Source organism: Chiloscyllium plagiosum, chromosome 37, assembly GCF_004010195.1.
Source record: "Chiloscyllium plagiosum isolate BGI_BamShark_2017 chromosome 37, ASM401019v2, whole genome shotgun sequence".
NCBI classification, from domain to species: domain Eukaryota; kingdom Metazoa; phylum Chordata; class Chondrichthyes; order Orectolobiformes; family Hemiscylliidae; genus Chiloscyllium; species Chiloscyllium plagiosum.
Genome location: NC_057746.1, coordinates 23,379,330 through 23,394,025, shown reverse-complemented (window position 1 = coordinate 23,394,025; position 14,696 = coordinate 23,379,330). Strand labels below are relative to the sequence as shown.

The window sequence follows — 14,696 nt, the reverse complement described above, 5'->3', positions numbered from 1 at the left end:
GGGGGGGGGGGGGGGGGGGAGGGGATCTGTGGGCGGCACGGTGGCACAGTGGTTAGCACTGCTGCCTCACAGCGCCAGAGACCGGGTTCAATTCCCGCCTCAGGCGACTGACGGTGTGGAGTTTGCACGTTCTCCCCGTGTCTGCGTGGGTTTCCTCCGGGGGCTCCGGTTTCCTCCCACAGTCCAAAGATGTCAGGGCCAGGTGAATTGGCCATGCTAAATTGCCCGTAGTGTTAGGTAAGGGGTAAATGCAGGAGTATGGGTGGGTTGCGCTTCGGCGGGTCGGTGTGGACTTGTTGGGCCGAAGGGGCCTGTTTCCACACTGTAATGTAATATAATCTAATCTAAAAATGTCAATTTGTCAAGCAGACCGAGTCACAAAGCAGTTTCGAGAATTAAGGATCATTCTGACCCACTCCGGTATCTCATTCTCGCACATCATTTCCTTACCGATTTCAGTCGCTTCAGGTCTTTTGCTTTTCCTCTCTGTGGAATTTATTTCGTCCGAGCCTTCCTGATTTTTGCTTTAAATTTCGTTGTTTGAAGGAATGGCGGCAAAAAACAGAGAATTCCCCGTCGGGGTGCCCCCTTCATCCATCCTCTCTCCCGTCTCCGTTTTCCGGCGTCCGTGCTCGCCCCTCGGATTTACGAATGTGAGCGGAAAGGGTTTTATATTTCGTTACCAGCGGAGGGAGGGAGAGGGGGAGGACATCGCCACCTCCACCGCGGCACAGACGGAGTCAATTGCCAGGTCGGCGGAGCTCGAGCTCCAGGTTCAAATCCTAACGGAACGGGAGGGAGGGGCGCGCGAGGGAAGGGGGACTGAGGCGCTGATTGGAGGAGCGGAAAGCGCGGGCGGTTTGAACCCCAACGGCCGAGCCTCGAGCGCCCGAGGAACGTTCCCCGGGAATGGCGGCGGGTTCGGGGAGAGGAGAAGCCGCGAGGACCAGCAACAGGCTCAGACCCCGCCCCCCGGCGACCGGAGTCCCTTCCAGCATTCCTGATGAAAGGCTCCTGCCCGAAACGTCGATTCTCCTCCTCGGATGCTGCGCATTTCCAGCGCCACCCTAATCTTGACTCTAATCTCCAGCATCTGCAGTCCTCACTTTCGCCTTCCTTCCAGCTACAAACCGGATTCCTTCCTCCCAGCTCTCCTTATCTAATCTAATCTTACATCCACCCCAGTACTGAAGAAGGGTTACTCAAAACGTGGACTTCTCCACCTCCTGATGCTGTCAGGCATACTGCGTTCTTCCAGCCTCCTGTTTGTCTACTTCAATAAGGTTATGGCTGATCTGATATTCCTCAAGTCTCTTCTTCCCTCCCAAGATGAAGAGTCTTAAGTGTACACACTGATTCTGTCTCAGTAGCTCTCTGTGGCAATGAGTTCCAATGACACACACCCTCCAGAGAGAAGAAAACCATCCTCTTCGCATTCTCAGCTTCTTCCCTACTGTTATTAGACTTATTAAAATCTAACGTCAAATAATGCTGATCTTGTTAATGTTGATCTTGCTTGGAGGCATCTCCTGTGCAATGTAACCTTCTTTTGTCTCACTCTGTCTAAGCACCCTGTGATCTGTATGTCATACTTATTTAAGATCGACCTGTACTGCTCACAAACAAAACTTTTCACTATACTTAGATACAGGTGACAATACATTAAATGAAGTTAGTGCGCCCTTACTCTGAGATTATGCCCCCTGTCTGAGACTATCCCATGAAGGGAAACGTCATCTCAGCACTTGCGTGTTTAGCCTTTTGAGACTCCTATATGTCTCAATGAGATCATTTCCCAATCTTCCAAATTCCAGTGAGTGGAGTCCAAACCAGTTTAGCCTTTGCTCGTAAGACAATCCTTCCAATACTATGGATCATCCCAGTGAGCCTGCTCTGAGCTGCCTCCAATGAAATATCTTTCCTTAAATAATGGAACTAAAATTGCTCACAGTTCTCCAGACTGATCTCACCAGAACCTTGTACAGATGCCACTTTCTTCTTTTTGTTGCATGACCTCTGATGATACCACCATCCATCAGGCTGCCTCTGACATGACCTCCTTTATCCTCAACCAAGGACTCCCTCCACACATTGAGGTTGACAAAGCATTCAGCTCTGTCCAGCCCATTTCCAACACTGTTACAACATAACACTGATACCAATAAGCTAAACTAGCTAGGTTCTAATAACCCAGGAGAGTAGGCTATCAGCTCTTGAAGAGCCCGAGCAGGCTACTCTGATGTATTAATACAAAGTGGCTTTCTTTATGCAAAAGTTTACAAAAACATTGCATGTTCTTAATTAGACAGATGACAGTTAAAGACAATAATTCGTAAGGAAGAAAAGTTAATTGACTAATCACTCCTACAGGCTCTAAGCCATTCATCAGGTGGAAAAAACGTACCCAGCCGAGGTAGGGGTCTGCTGGCAAGATAAGTTCCTATCATAACGAAGTATCAGTCTGAACTAATTAGAGAATTCATAAAATAACCTGGCACAGCTCACATGTCAGATACAATTGTTTTACAACAGGAAGGAGGACAAGCTTTTGACCATAAAACGGCTTCCTGACAGATTGTGTCAGAATCTCTTCAATGTTAGGCCTAGAATAATTTCCAAGCTCGGAGCAGACTCCTGCTTTTTAAGCACTGAATCATTCGGTACCTGAGGCTGAGATGTTACCGTAAGGTCGCACTTAAACTGATTCTTTGAATTAAACATGCTTTCTTTTCAGTGTTGTGATTCAAATTCAAATAAGACATAAGATCTGATTAGTTAGAATTGACAGTGGGGCAGTCTGCAAGGTCTGTAGAATAGTCTGCTAGAACAGCAAGTAAGTTAAAGCTTCATCAATATTACTTTTTACAGAGTTTGTATTTAATAATCGGTAATGGCTACTCAATATAATCATAAAGTCTCAAAAATGCAATTCAGTTCAATCCATAGCAGGTAAGCACTAAGAGTTAATTTTCTACTGACTTCAGCAGCCTCAGCACTAAGATGGTCTCTCTCTCTCTCTCTCTCTCTCTAGTGTCCTTTTGAACTCTCAAGTCAGGGACTTGTAACGACAAAGATGTTTTTCCCTCTGTGTCTGCCTGGCTTGCAAGGGGTAATAAGAATCCATTATAACTAACAGGACCTGATCACCAATTACAAGGCTTTTGATAGTGCCAAGTTTCATTTCAGGGTCAGAATCAAACGCTCATTAATTTCACAAGGGAACTGCCATGCATGTTATCACTTGGTGTCCTATTTACACAGATTAACTGATGTTAAGGCAAATGTTCTTAATTGCCTTAGACCATCCTGTTATCACTTGGTGAGCACAGATATTTTTATCTTCTGTATACCTTGAGATCCCCCCTTTTTCTGCACTTCCCTGCCTGTCCTGTCTGTTTTCTAATGTGCAGCAAATGTGTTCTATAATTCAACACTACATTTTAGTCTAAATGTTTAAAGACAAGTTTTAAGGCTATAGACTTTCTCAATAGGATTCCCCTTGCCCTGACTTTCCATTCCACTGATGTCAACATTCAAAGGATCATCGTACACCATCAAACACACTTCCCCTCTTATCCACTGTCAGCATTCTGCAGGAGTCATTCCCACTGTAAAACCCTGGTCAACACCTCCATATCTTCTCACACTTCCTCAGGTCCCCATCGTATTTCCCATGCAATCACAGAATGCATAGCACTTGCTCATTCTCCTGTCCTCTCATCACTATCCAAGACCTCAGAGTCAATTTTCATAGAGTCATAGAGATATACAGCACGGAAACAGACCCTTCGGTCCAACCCGTCCATGCCGACCAGAAATTCCAACCCAATCTAGTCCCACCTGCCAGCACCCGGCCCATCTCCCTCCGAACCCTTCCTATTCATATACCCATCCTGATGCCTTTTAAATATTGTAATTTTCCCAGCCTACACCACTTCCTCTGGCAGCTCATTCCATGTACACACACCACCCTCTGTGTGAAAAGGTACCACTTAGGTCTCTTCTATATCTTTCCCCTTTCACCTTTTAACCTATGCCCCCTAGTTTTGGACTCCCCCAACCTTGGGAGAAAACCGTTGGCTATTCACCCTATCTGTGCCCCTCATGATTTTATAAATCTCGATAAGAAGACTCAATCTAACCCAGCAACAGACTTCCCATCACCTTGGGGTGGGGGGAGGAGACAGAGAGGTAGTGAGAGACAGAGAGGTAGTGAGAGAGAGAGAGAGATACAGAAAGAGAAAGAGGTAGAGAGGGAGCCAGAGAGAGAGAAAGAAACCCACACTGCTAACTGACACAGCAATGAACCTGCGCAGTTACTGCCTTTGCTTTTGGAATTCATGTCTGGCTGGACATCGGAGTGCATCTGGGAAAATCAACAAACAGTGAAATTCACAACTGGTCCTGGGGGAACCTGTTTGGGAGAGGTTACAGCACAGAAACAGATCAGTGAATAGTTTTAAGAGTGGCCTTGGGGAGTCTGCAATCATGAATAGAGTTAGTTCTTTCTTGATATTATATTTTATTGAGATGTGTCTCTTGATTAAACTTAAAAATATAAACCATAAGTATTAAATTAGCCTGGAGCAGTGTTTTGTCATAGAGTCATCGTGATGTACAGATAGAAACAGACTCTTCAGTCCAACTTGTCCATGCCATCCAGATATCCCAACCCAATTAAGTTCCACCTGCCAGCATTCGGCCCTTATCCCATCAAACCCTTCCTATTCATATACCCATCCAGATGCCCTTTAAATGTTGCAATTGAAGCAGCCTCCACCACTTCCTCTGGAAGCCCATTCCACACATGTGCCGCCCTTTGTGTAAAATGCTGCCCCTCAGGTCTCTTTTATATCTTTCCCCCCTCACCCTAAACCTATGCCCTCTAGTTCTGGACTCCCTCACTTCAGGGAAAAGACCTTGTCAATTTACAAGACCTACAAATTTAATCTGTCAAGCGAAATGTAACAAATGGCAGGTGCACACCAAAATTGGTGCTATAGTGGACAGTGAAGAAGGTTATTTAAAGTTATGAAGAGGTCTTGATCAGTTGGGTCAATGGGATGAGGAGTGGCAGATGGAGTTTAATTTGGATAAATGTGAGGTATCACTGATTGTAAAACAAACAAGGACAGGACTCATTAAATTAATGGTAGGGTCCTGGGTAGCATTGTAAAACGGAGAAACTGAGTGGTTCAGGTGCATGATTAATTGAAATTGGTATCACAGGTAGAAAGGGTGGTTAAGAAAGCATTTAACACACTTACTTTCACTGCTCAGATCTTTGAGTATTGGAGTTGGGACATCATATTAAGGTTGTATAGGGCATTGATGAGGCCTTTTCTGGAGTACAGTGTGCAGACCTGTTATGGAAGGATATTATTAAATTGGATAAGGCTTAGAAAATATTTATGAGGATGTGGCCAGGAATGAAGGGCTTGAATTATAAGAATAGGCTGGGACCTCTCTCACTGGAGTGCGGAAGGTTGAGGGGTGACCTTATAGAGGTTTATAAAATCATGAGGGTCAGAGATAAGGTGAACACCAAAGCTAAAAGACATTTAGATGAGTACATGAATACAAAAACTTTGGAGGGATATGGGCCAAATGCAAGCAAGTGGAGATCATTTAGTTTGGTAGTCAGCGTGGAATAGTTGGACCATACTGTCTGTTTACATTCTGTATCATTCTCTATGACTCCCTGTGGTAAATTTTAATTTCTTACATAAAAGCTTGCTGAATCAGTGCATTTTGCAGCAGGAGTTAGATATTTTTTCAACAACTCCAGCTTGAATGTGTTTTGCAGTGTATCTTGCAGGAAGGGCAAATTGCTGCACTGGAGACAAAGGATTATCTGGGACCTCAATAAATAACCAAACCAACAGCCTTACCCTTTGGTGTAATATATAATGGCATGGATAGAAGATTGGGAGGCCAACAAGAAACAGAGAATAGGCACGGGTCATTTCCAGGTTGACTAGATGTAGGAAGTGGTGTGCTACATAGATTAGTGCTAAGCATGTGTTGCTGGAGAAGCGCAGCAGGTCAGGCAGCATCTAGGGAACAGGAGAATCGACGTTTCGGGCATTAGCCCTTCTTCAGGAAGTGGTGTGCTACATAGATGTAGGAAGTGGTGTGCTACATAGATTAGTGCTAAGCACTCATCTTTTTGTAATTTATGTAAGAGGATTTGATGAACAGACCAAAGCCAGAGTCACTAAATTTGCTGACAACAGAAAGATAGATAGGAAAGCATGTTGTGAAGAGGAAATAAGGAGACTACAAAAGGATATAGATTGGAAAAGGTCTCGCAAATGCATTGTAATGTTGGAAAATGTGAAGTTGTTCATTTTGGCAGGAATAAGAAGGCAATACATTATGGAAATATAGTGCAGAGCTCTGAGATGCAGAGGAATCTTGGTGTTCTTATGCATGAACTGCAAAAGATTTGTATGCAATTATAGCCAGTAATTGCAAAGGGAATTCAGTACAATAATAGGGAGGTTATTCATTAAACTGGGCAATGGTGAGGCCATATCCGGAGTAAAATGTTAAGTTGTTATAGTCACAGTCTGCCAGACCATCATCCTGCTTTTTCATTACAGAGAGACAACTGGTGGTAGTTTAACCTGGCAGACATCATGCCTCAGACAAGGGTAAACTCAGACACTGCAGGAATTGAGCTTACACACGGGAATTGATTAAAACATATACGATCCTCAGGGGTCTCAACAGTGTGCAGTGAGAGAAAATCTCTTATGAGGTTATGTCAAATTTGGGGCTACTGTTTAAAACGAGAAGTTTCTTGTTTAACACACAGATGAGGAGAAATATTTTATCACAATATATTCCTCAAAACATGGTAGAAAAGGTTATTGAATATTTTAAAGCACAGATGGATAACTTCTTGATGAGCAAAGGGGTGAAAGGTTATTAAAGGTAGGTGTTCCATCTTTTCAGTGAGATTCTTCATGAATAGTGGAGTAATCTTGAGGACCTAAATTGCTGCTCCTGTTCGTAATTTGTGTTTGTCCATAACCAATGAGATTAATGGATTGAGAAAGGAACTGAGAAACTTTGGAAAAGAAAATCATTGAATATAAATCATAGCAGGTAAATCTTTATCCATTAAAAAATGTCCATTTTTATATGGGATGGGAGCAGCTCCAGGGATCAACATGAAGAGAGAGGATGGCAGAAGTTTCCGTTCCCATAGCCTCCTCTGACAAGAATTATGGTCCTAGCTTTAAGGAGATGACTCTCTACCTGGATGTTCTTAAATATAGTGCTTGGACCACTGAACCTGTGAGGTAACAGCAGTGGCAATGACTTCCTGTCTGCTCCACTACATCATTTAGTATGGTCCCCACCTAATAACTAATTCACTGGTGTCAGCATGATCACGCATGAGCCATAGTCCCACCAAGAAGTGGAAGTGCTGTGCATTCCTGGACAAATTGTTGATACACTCACTAAAAGGTAAGACCACATAAATATTTTTCTCATTTTTATCTTTCTTTAGCCAAGAACCCCAATCACCAGACTATTCCATCCATTTCTAGTGTTTCACTCCATTGGGACTGTTGCCTCTTGCCTTTTATCCAACATTGATCATGTCATTGAGGACTATCAATGTGACTGCTTCTCTATTCATTTTAACTTGTCTCCCTTTGAAAATCCTGCACTCCACTTTGAGAACTAACCGTGGAATTGTTATCGAACTTGCTAATCTATGAACAGATGGCCTCGTTGTCTTGCACAGCCAGAGCACTAATCCTCAGAAATCTCTCGCTAAGTCACCCTGGACCACAAATTTACAACTGAACATTGTATCCAAGACTGGTGTTCATCCCTTCTGGAATTCTTCCCTCCAGAGCCTCAGATATTCCTCAAACCTAAACAGCTCCTTTCAAACACTTTCCCAACCCTTTGCCTATTCTCCTTGTCCTCCTCACAATTTGCTTTTCCACCCTTCCTTGTTGCCCAGTCAGTTATTGCCCACTCAGTCGGTCAAACTACAAACACACTCTGTCCCTTCACCCAGGTCATTAATACAGTTTGAAGTCTCATCACTGATCTCTCAAAGAGATCACCAGTTACTGTCTGCCAATCTGAAACTGACCTATTTATCCCAACTCTGTATTACAACCAAAACCTTGATCATTTACAGCAACCTTTCAGATGGCACCTTATCAAAATATCTTTACAGTATCCAAACACACTTCTGTACAGCAACGGGTTCTATTTTATCAATCCAGCTTGTTACATTCACAAAGAGCTAAAATTGTCAAACACAGGTTCTCTTTCTTAAGGCCAATACTCTGATTGATTATGTTATGATATTATGTTATTCAAAAGATCTGTTACTACTTGTTTAATACTGGAATGTAGATTTTTCTCAGTGACTGAAGTTAGATGAAATAGCCTACAGTTTCTTAACTGAGCATTGCATTTGTTGTTTTTCAATCTACTGGATAATCCATCATCTACAGAGTGTGAGGTTATAATCCAAAAATATTGAATGTTTCCATTATTTCTTAAATCAAAAATAATTATCATAAACCTACCAGTAATATTGCAGCACAGTCAATTAACGGCCTTATCATTGGTTTCTCCTGTTGGAAAGATGGAAAATCTCCTCTGCAAAAGATAATGTGTTACCATATATTTTTGATCCTTTCAGAGCCAGTTATAAGGAGCAGAATTTTCTTTTTGAGATTTAGGGTGGCGGTAGGCATAAAAGCGAAAGGGCCTTCCACTCAGTGGCAATTTGGGTTTTTCTGTGCAATTTTATTCTTCTCAGCTCCTTACATTTGCTTGCACAGGTAAAGCATGAAATTACATCAGTAGACAGTTCTGAAGCCTACTGGGACATGCTGGACTTCAACATCAGGGTGTCATGTTTCAAATCTTACAACTCATTTATCTACTGTCATTGCCAAACAGCCTTGGAGATGCCAGAGAACAGGGAAAACATGGCACTGTGATTAGTAATGCTTCCCTAGATATTCATCTAAAGACTGTTTAAGAGCAAAGAGAAGTTGTTTTCCCTATGGATGGCAACAAAAGGCCACATTGACTCATTAAAGCACCCAGGAATGAGGTGGCTGTGGAGGTCAGTACATTTGATAGCTTTTCACAAAACACTTGTATAGGATAAACCATTATCCAGAAAAGGCACCTTTGATCCCTGGAATGGTAGGTTTAACATATGAGGAACGGCTGAGGATCCTGTGATTGTATTCATTGGAGTTTAGAAGATTAAGGGAAGATCTAATAGAAACTTACAAGATAATACATGGCTTGGAGAGGGTGGACGCTAGGAAATTGTTTCCGTTAGGCGAGGAGACTAGGACCCGTGGACACAGCCTTAGAATTAGAGGGGGTAAATTCAGAACAGAAATGCGGAGACATTTCTTCAGCCAGAGAGTGGTGGGCCTGTGGAATTCATTGCCGCGGAGTGCCATGGAGGCTGGGACGCTAAATGTCTTCAAGGCAGAGATTGATAAATTCTTGATGTCACAAGGAATTAAGGGCTACGGGGAGAATGCTGGTCAGTGGATTTGAAATGCCCATCAGCCATGATTGAATGGCGGAGTGGACTCGATGCGCCGAATGGCCTTACTTCCGCTCCTATGCCTTATGGTCTAACCTGCCTGAACATAATAGCAAAACATTAACCCGCTGCTGGGAGTTTGAATATTTTTCTCTCACCCAACTAAGTTCCCGATCCAGCTGCCTACGCATCTAAAAACTCCAGATGTGCAAGCAATTTCCATCAAAATAATCAATTATGTTGACAGAATAGACTGGTTAACAGTTCCTTTTTGAACAGAATAAACGATATTGTCATCGTGTGTAGTCAGGGTCCGTTGACTGAATTTGTGGTCACTGCAGAACGAACGGTTTTTATCACCGTTAGTTTGGATCAACACCAATGTTGATCTTCATTGGATAGAGAAGCGATCTGTTTTTTGTTATTTCATGGGTCTGGCTGGCTAAGCTAGCAGTTACAGTATTACCTATCCTTATTTGTCTTTGAAAAGATGGGAAAACTGGGAAAGAGCGAAGAACACGATTATGGAAACGAATACCAATTAGTCACCACTATCAAACGGTCTGCCACCTACCCAGTTACTGAGACCAGAGAGGGATTCGGGTCTCAGCCCCACCACATTGTCATTTTGTGCAGAGCCACCCCCCCCAAGAACCTGTTCCAGTGAAATAGATACGAACCCAACGCCTACCAAAACCGACTCTTGTTTGAAAACATGGATTGTATCCAGTGCAGCACGCTGAGTGGGGGACTTAGAGATCGCACCTGAACGGCTCGTTTGGAGGAATAGGGAGACAGCTGGGACGCGGAATGGGAATGTCCAAGAAGGAGATACATTGCTGTCAAATAGCTTTTAAAAAATGCCTAATTATTCGGGTTATCTCTTGAAATATGGAGCCTCCAAAGACGACTTGTCCATTAAGAGGTTAAAGACCTGTCTAGAGTACAACATGCTCATCTAGATATTCCAATAGTTGTTATCTTGACTGTATGCGTCAATGTGTACAGGGAGGAATGGCTTTGCAGCAGAGTGTGTGCTGCTATAAATCTTGTTTAAATCCCTGACCATTACCTGTGAATAATTACTGGGATGTGCATCATGTTTTGCCAGTCCGCATCTCGTGATGTCACGCCGTCCCGAAAATAACTCCCCCAGTCTCCAGATCCGACTCGTTGGCCCACTTTTCGATACCCATCTACAAATAACAAAGTGCGAACATTTGTGAAATATAATCAAAGTGAGAATTACCCATTTGCTGATGAACGCCCAGTTGAGCTGCTTCGCTTCTTCTGTTTTGTAACCCGCTGATCTGACAACCTCAATCATTTACAGCAACAAAGAGGAACAAGACAAAAATATATACCTAACTGAGCACGGAATTCGTAACATTCACTGGAACTGTACGATTTTCCTCCAATGTTGTCGACAATCTCTATGTAATCGCTGAGTCGGTATCCCTTCAGTTCAACTGTGAAACTCCCTCGCAGATCCCCTTCAGCGGCTTCGGTGCGATACTCGGTGTCCTTGACCACACACAGACAGTTGTTAATAAATGTTGATTTCCCATGCCCCTATTCCGCCGAACAGCCGAATACTTAGTTTTCGGAGTCGGTATGTGTTACTCCACATGCCATCTGATTGTGGAGTGTTCGTTTTGAAATTCCTCTCGGAGTTTCTGGTTTGAATTGGAGGCCATGGTTGTGAAAAGTCAACGGAGAGCTGTTACGAATAAGCTGGAAGTACTCAGCATCAGTGGAGAGAGCTGTGATAATGTTTAAAGTGTGTGAGACCGTTTTCTTGAAACGCATGTTCCGGACTGCGGAACTGAGGGCGTTTCAGGAAATATTGATGGCCGGAACCGTTTCAACAGTTTCCTTTATCACAGCCCCACAGAGTGAAATTGTTTAGTGCAGCAAGTGTAAACAATACACTTCCAAACTAAATGTTCCATTTCTTGCAGAACTTACCAATATCTAATTAAACTAGTAGCAGCCATGGACTCACAAATCAAAACCTGAGGGGCAGGATTTTAATTTCATAGAATCATAGTCATAGACGTACAGCACGGAAACAGGTGCTGATCCAACTCGTCCATGCCGACCAGATATCCTGAATAAATCTAGCCCCATTTGCCAGCACCCGCCCATATCCCTATAAACCCTTTCTCCACGCTTCAGGCTCTCTGCCTTTATTCCTGATGAAGGGCTTTTGCCCGAAACGTCGATTTCGCTGCTCGTCGGATGCTGCCTGAATTGCTGTGCTCTTCCAGCACCACAGATCCAGAACCTTTCTATTCATATACCCATCCAGATGCCTTTCAAATGTTGTAATTGCACCAACCTCCACCACTTCCTCTGGCAGTTCATTCCATACACGCACCACCCTCAGTGTGAAAATATTGTCCCTTAGCTCCCTTTTAAACCTAGCCCTCTCACCTTAAACCTATGCCCTCTAGTTTTGGCCTCCCCCACCCCGGGAAAAGATCTCTCCTATTTACCCTATCCATGCCCCTCGTGGTTTTATATAATTATTGCATGACTGCAACCACAACCTATTATTATCACAGTGGGAGCTGTGTCTTCACGACTCTGTGTACCCACCCTGGGAGTAAAATTGCAGCCTGATTGATTTCTTCTGGCTCCCCTCGCGCCCCCCTCTCCATCGTTTTAAAATCTCATGAATTCCTTAAGCTTTTTATCCTCTTTTTGTTAGTTGCGTCTGTCTGCCAACAGAGGGTAGTGTTGTATCACTTCAGTCCCAAATTCGCAGAGAAATCAGTTTGAGGAAATGAAACTTTCTCCCTCATTTCATTCATTCTCCCAGAGACAGATGCTTGTCCCTTTTTTTTTAGTTTTTCACTCCCAATGCCAAGGCAGTTCATGAACCAGCCTCCACCACATCCTCTGGCAGCTCATTCCATACACGTACCACCCACTGTGTGAAAAAGTTGCCCCTTATGTCTCTTTGGTATCTTTCCCCTCTCACCCTAGACCTATGCCCTCAAGTTCTGGACTCCCCAACCCCAGGGAAAAGACTTTGTCTATTTACCCTACCCATGCCCCTCATAATTTTGTAAACCTCTATAAGGTCACCCCTCAGCCTCTGACGCTCCAGGGAAAACAGCCCCAGCCTGTTCAGCCTCTCCCAACAGCTCAAGCCCTCCAACCCTGGCAACATCCTTGTAAATCTTTTCTGAACCCTTTCAAGTTTCACAATATCTTTCTGATAGGAAGGAGACCAGAATTGCACGCAATATTTCAAAGTGGCCGAACCAACGTGCTCTACAGCCGCAACATGACCTCCCAATTCCTGTACTCAATACTCTGATCAATAAAGGAAAACATACCAAATGCCTTCTTCACTATCCTACCTGCAACTCTACTTTTAAGGAGCTATGAACCTGCACTCCAAGGTCTCTTTGTTCAGCAACACTCCTCAGCACCTTACCATTAAGTGTATAAGTCTTGCTCAGATTTGCTTTTCCAAAATGCAGCACCTCACGTTTATCTAAATTAAACCCCATCTGCCACTCCTCAGTCCATTGGCCCACCTGGCAAGAACCCGTTGTAATCTGAGATTACCTTCTTCGCTGTCCACCACACTTCCAATTGTGGTGTCATCTGCAAATTTACCAACTGTACCTCTTATGCTCACATCCAAATCATTTATATAAATGATGAAAAGTAGTGGACCCAGCACCGATCCTTGTGGCACTCCAGTAGTCACAGGCCTCCATTCTGAAAAACAACCCTCCACCACCACCCTCTGTCTTCTACCTTTGAGCCAGTTCTGTATCCAAATGGCTCATTTGCCTCTGTGATTTAACTTTTTTTTTCCTGACCTCACATCCGAGACAAAATGGCCCATTTGGTTAACACCCACTAACACCTTTCAATCTTCAGAATATTCAGTCCCCTCACTGATGCACAGTGACAGCAGCATGTACCATCTACAAGGTAGACTGCAGTAACGCACCAAAGCTCCTGCAGCAGCAGCAACAACTTCCATACACATGACCTCTAGCAGCTGGAAGCACAACATAGAAATACCACACATTATTCTGACTTGAAACTATTTGATTATTCCATCAAAGGCGCTGGGTCAAAATCCTGGAATTCCCTTCCTAATTGCACTGTGGATGTCCTTACACACCAAGAAATGTTTCAGGAAAGCAGCTCACAACAGCTTCTCCCATTGGCGATGGACAAGAAATAAATAGTTAACCACACCCATAACCCATGTGCAAAGCATAATAAAGTACAGCATATGCTGGAAATCTGAAATAATGCACTATGTTACAGAAACCCGACAGATCTGCTAGCAACTATCGAGAGAGGAAAACAGGAGTCGGTGATTTGAACCCATTCTTATTATTTTTTGGAGGAAGAGTCATATGTTGGACTCAAAACATTGACTGAGTTTCTCTCTCTGCTATCTAGGTCTGCTGTGTTTGTCCAACACGTACTGATTTCAGATATCTAAAGAAAATTGTTTGGTATGAAATGAGAATTCTAAATCTCAGGATACAAATAGTGGTGGACTTTTACACACAAAGGGTGGTTAATGTTTGGAACTTTCTTCTACAAATGGCGATGGATTCAGGATCAGTTGTTATTTTTGAATCTGAGATAGATTTGTTTTTTTACAACCTGGTATTGAGAGATATGGGCTAAAGGCAGGTAGATGGAATGAGGGCACAGATCAACCGTGATCTCATTGAATGGTAGAACAGACAAGAGGGGCTCTGTGGCCTATTCTTGTTGCTATGTTTCCATAACTTGAATACCTCTTACAGGATTTCACTTTATGTATTGCCAAAATGGGATGTCATGTAACACATTCTACCTAAGAGATGTTCAAAAAAAAAGTACATTTTCTTAAACTCAAATATTACACAATTTCCAGCACCTTATTGTGCTGTGGTGCTATTTTCTAGCAGAAGATTGGGCACCCTCATGGCAATTCTGATACCAAAACTAAAATGTGAAAATCTATTACAGCTTCAGAAAACAGGAAACACTGTCAATTATAGCTGTGAGGTTGACCACAGATTAAAGCGAATGGGACTTCTCAGTTAAAGGCTGCATTTCAAGTTGTTGTGACTAAACCTCATCAAGTCCCCTTATAAATGGTTTGAAT

General features: G+C 43.2%; 1 long non-coding RNA gene across 1 annotated transcript in view; it reads right to left on the bottom strand.

Moving 5' to 3' along the window:
• The window catches only part of LOC122541380, a 16,196-nt gene extending 4,838 nt beyond the window's left edge, over positions 1–11,358 (bottom strand). The window contains exons 1-3 of the long non-coding RNA XR_006309587.1: positions 10,921–11,358; positions 10,629–10,752; positions 8,568–8,640 (exon numbers count right to left, since the gene is read on the bottom strand). This is a non-coding gene — a long non-coding RNA (uncharacterized LOC122541380). The remainder of the gene's footprint in view (positions 1–8,567; positions 8,641–10,628; positions 10,753–10,920) is intronic.
• Positions 11,359–14,696: the final 3,338 nt, after the last annotated feature.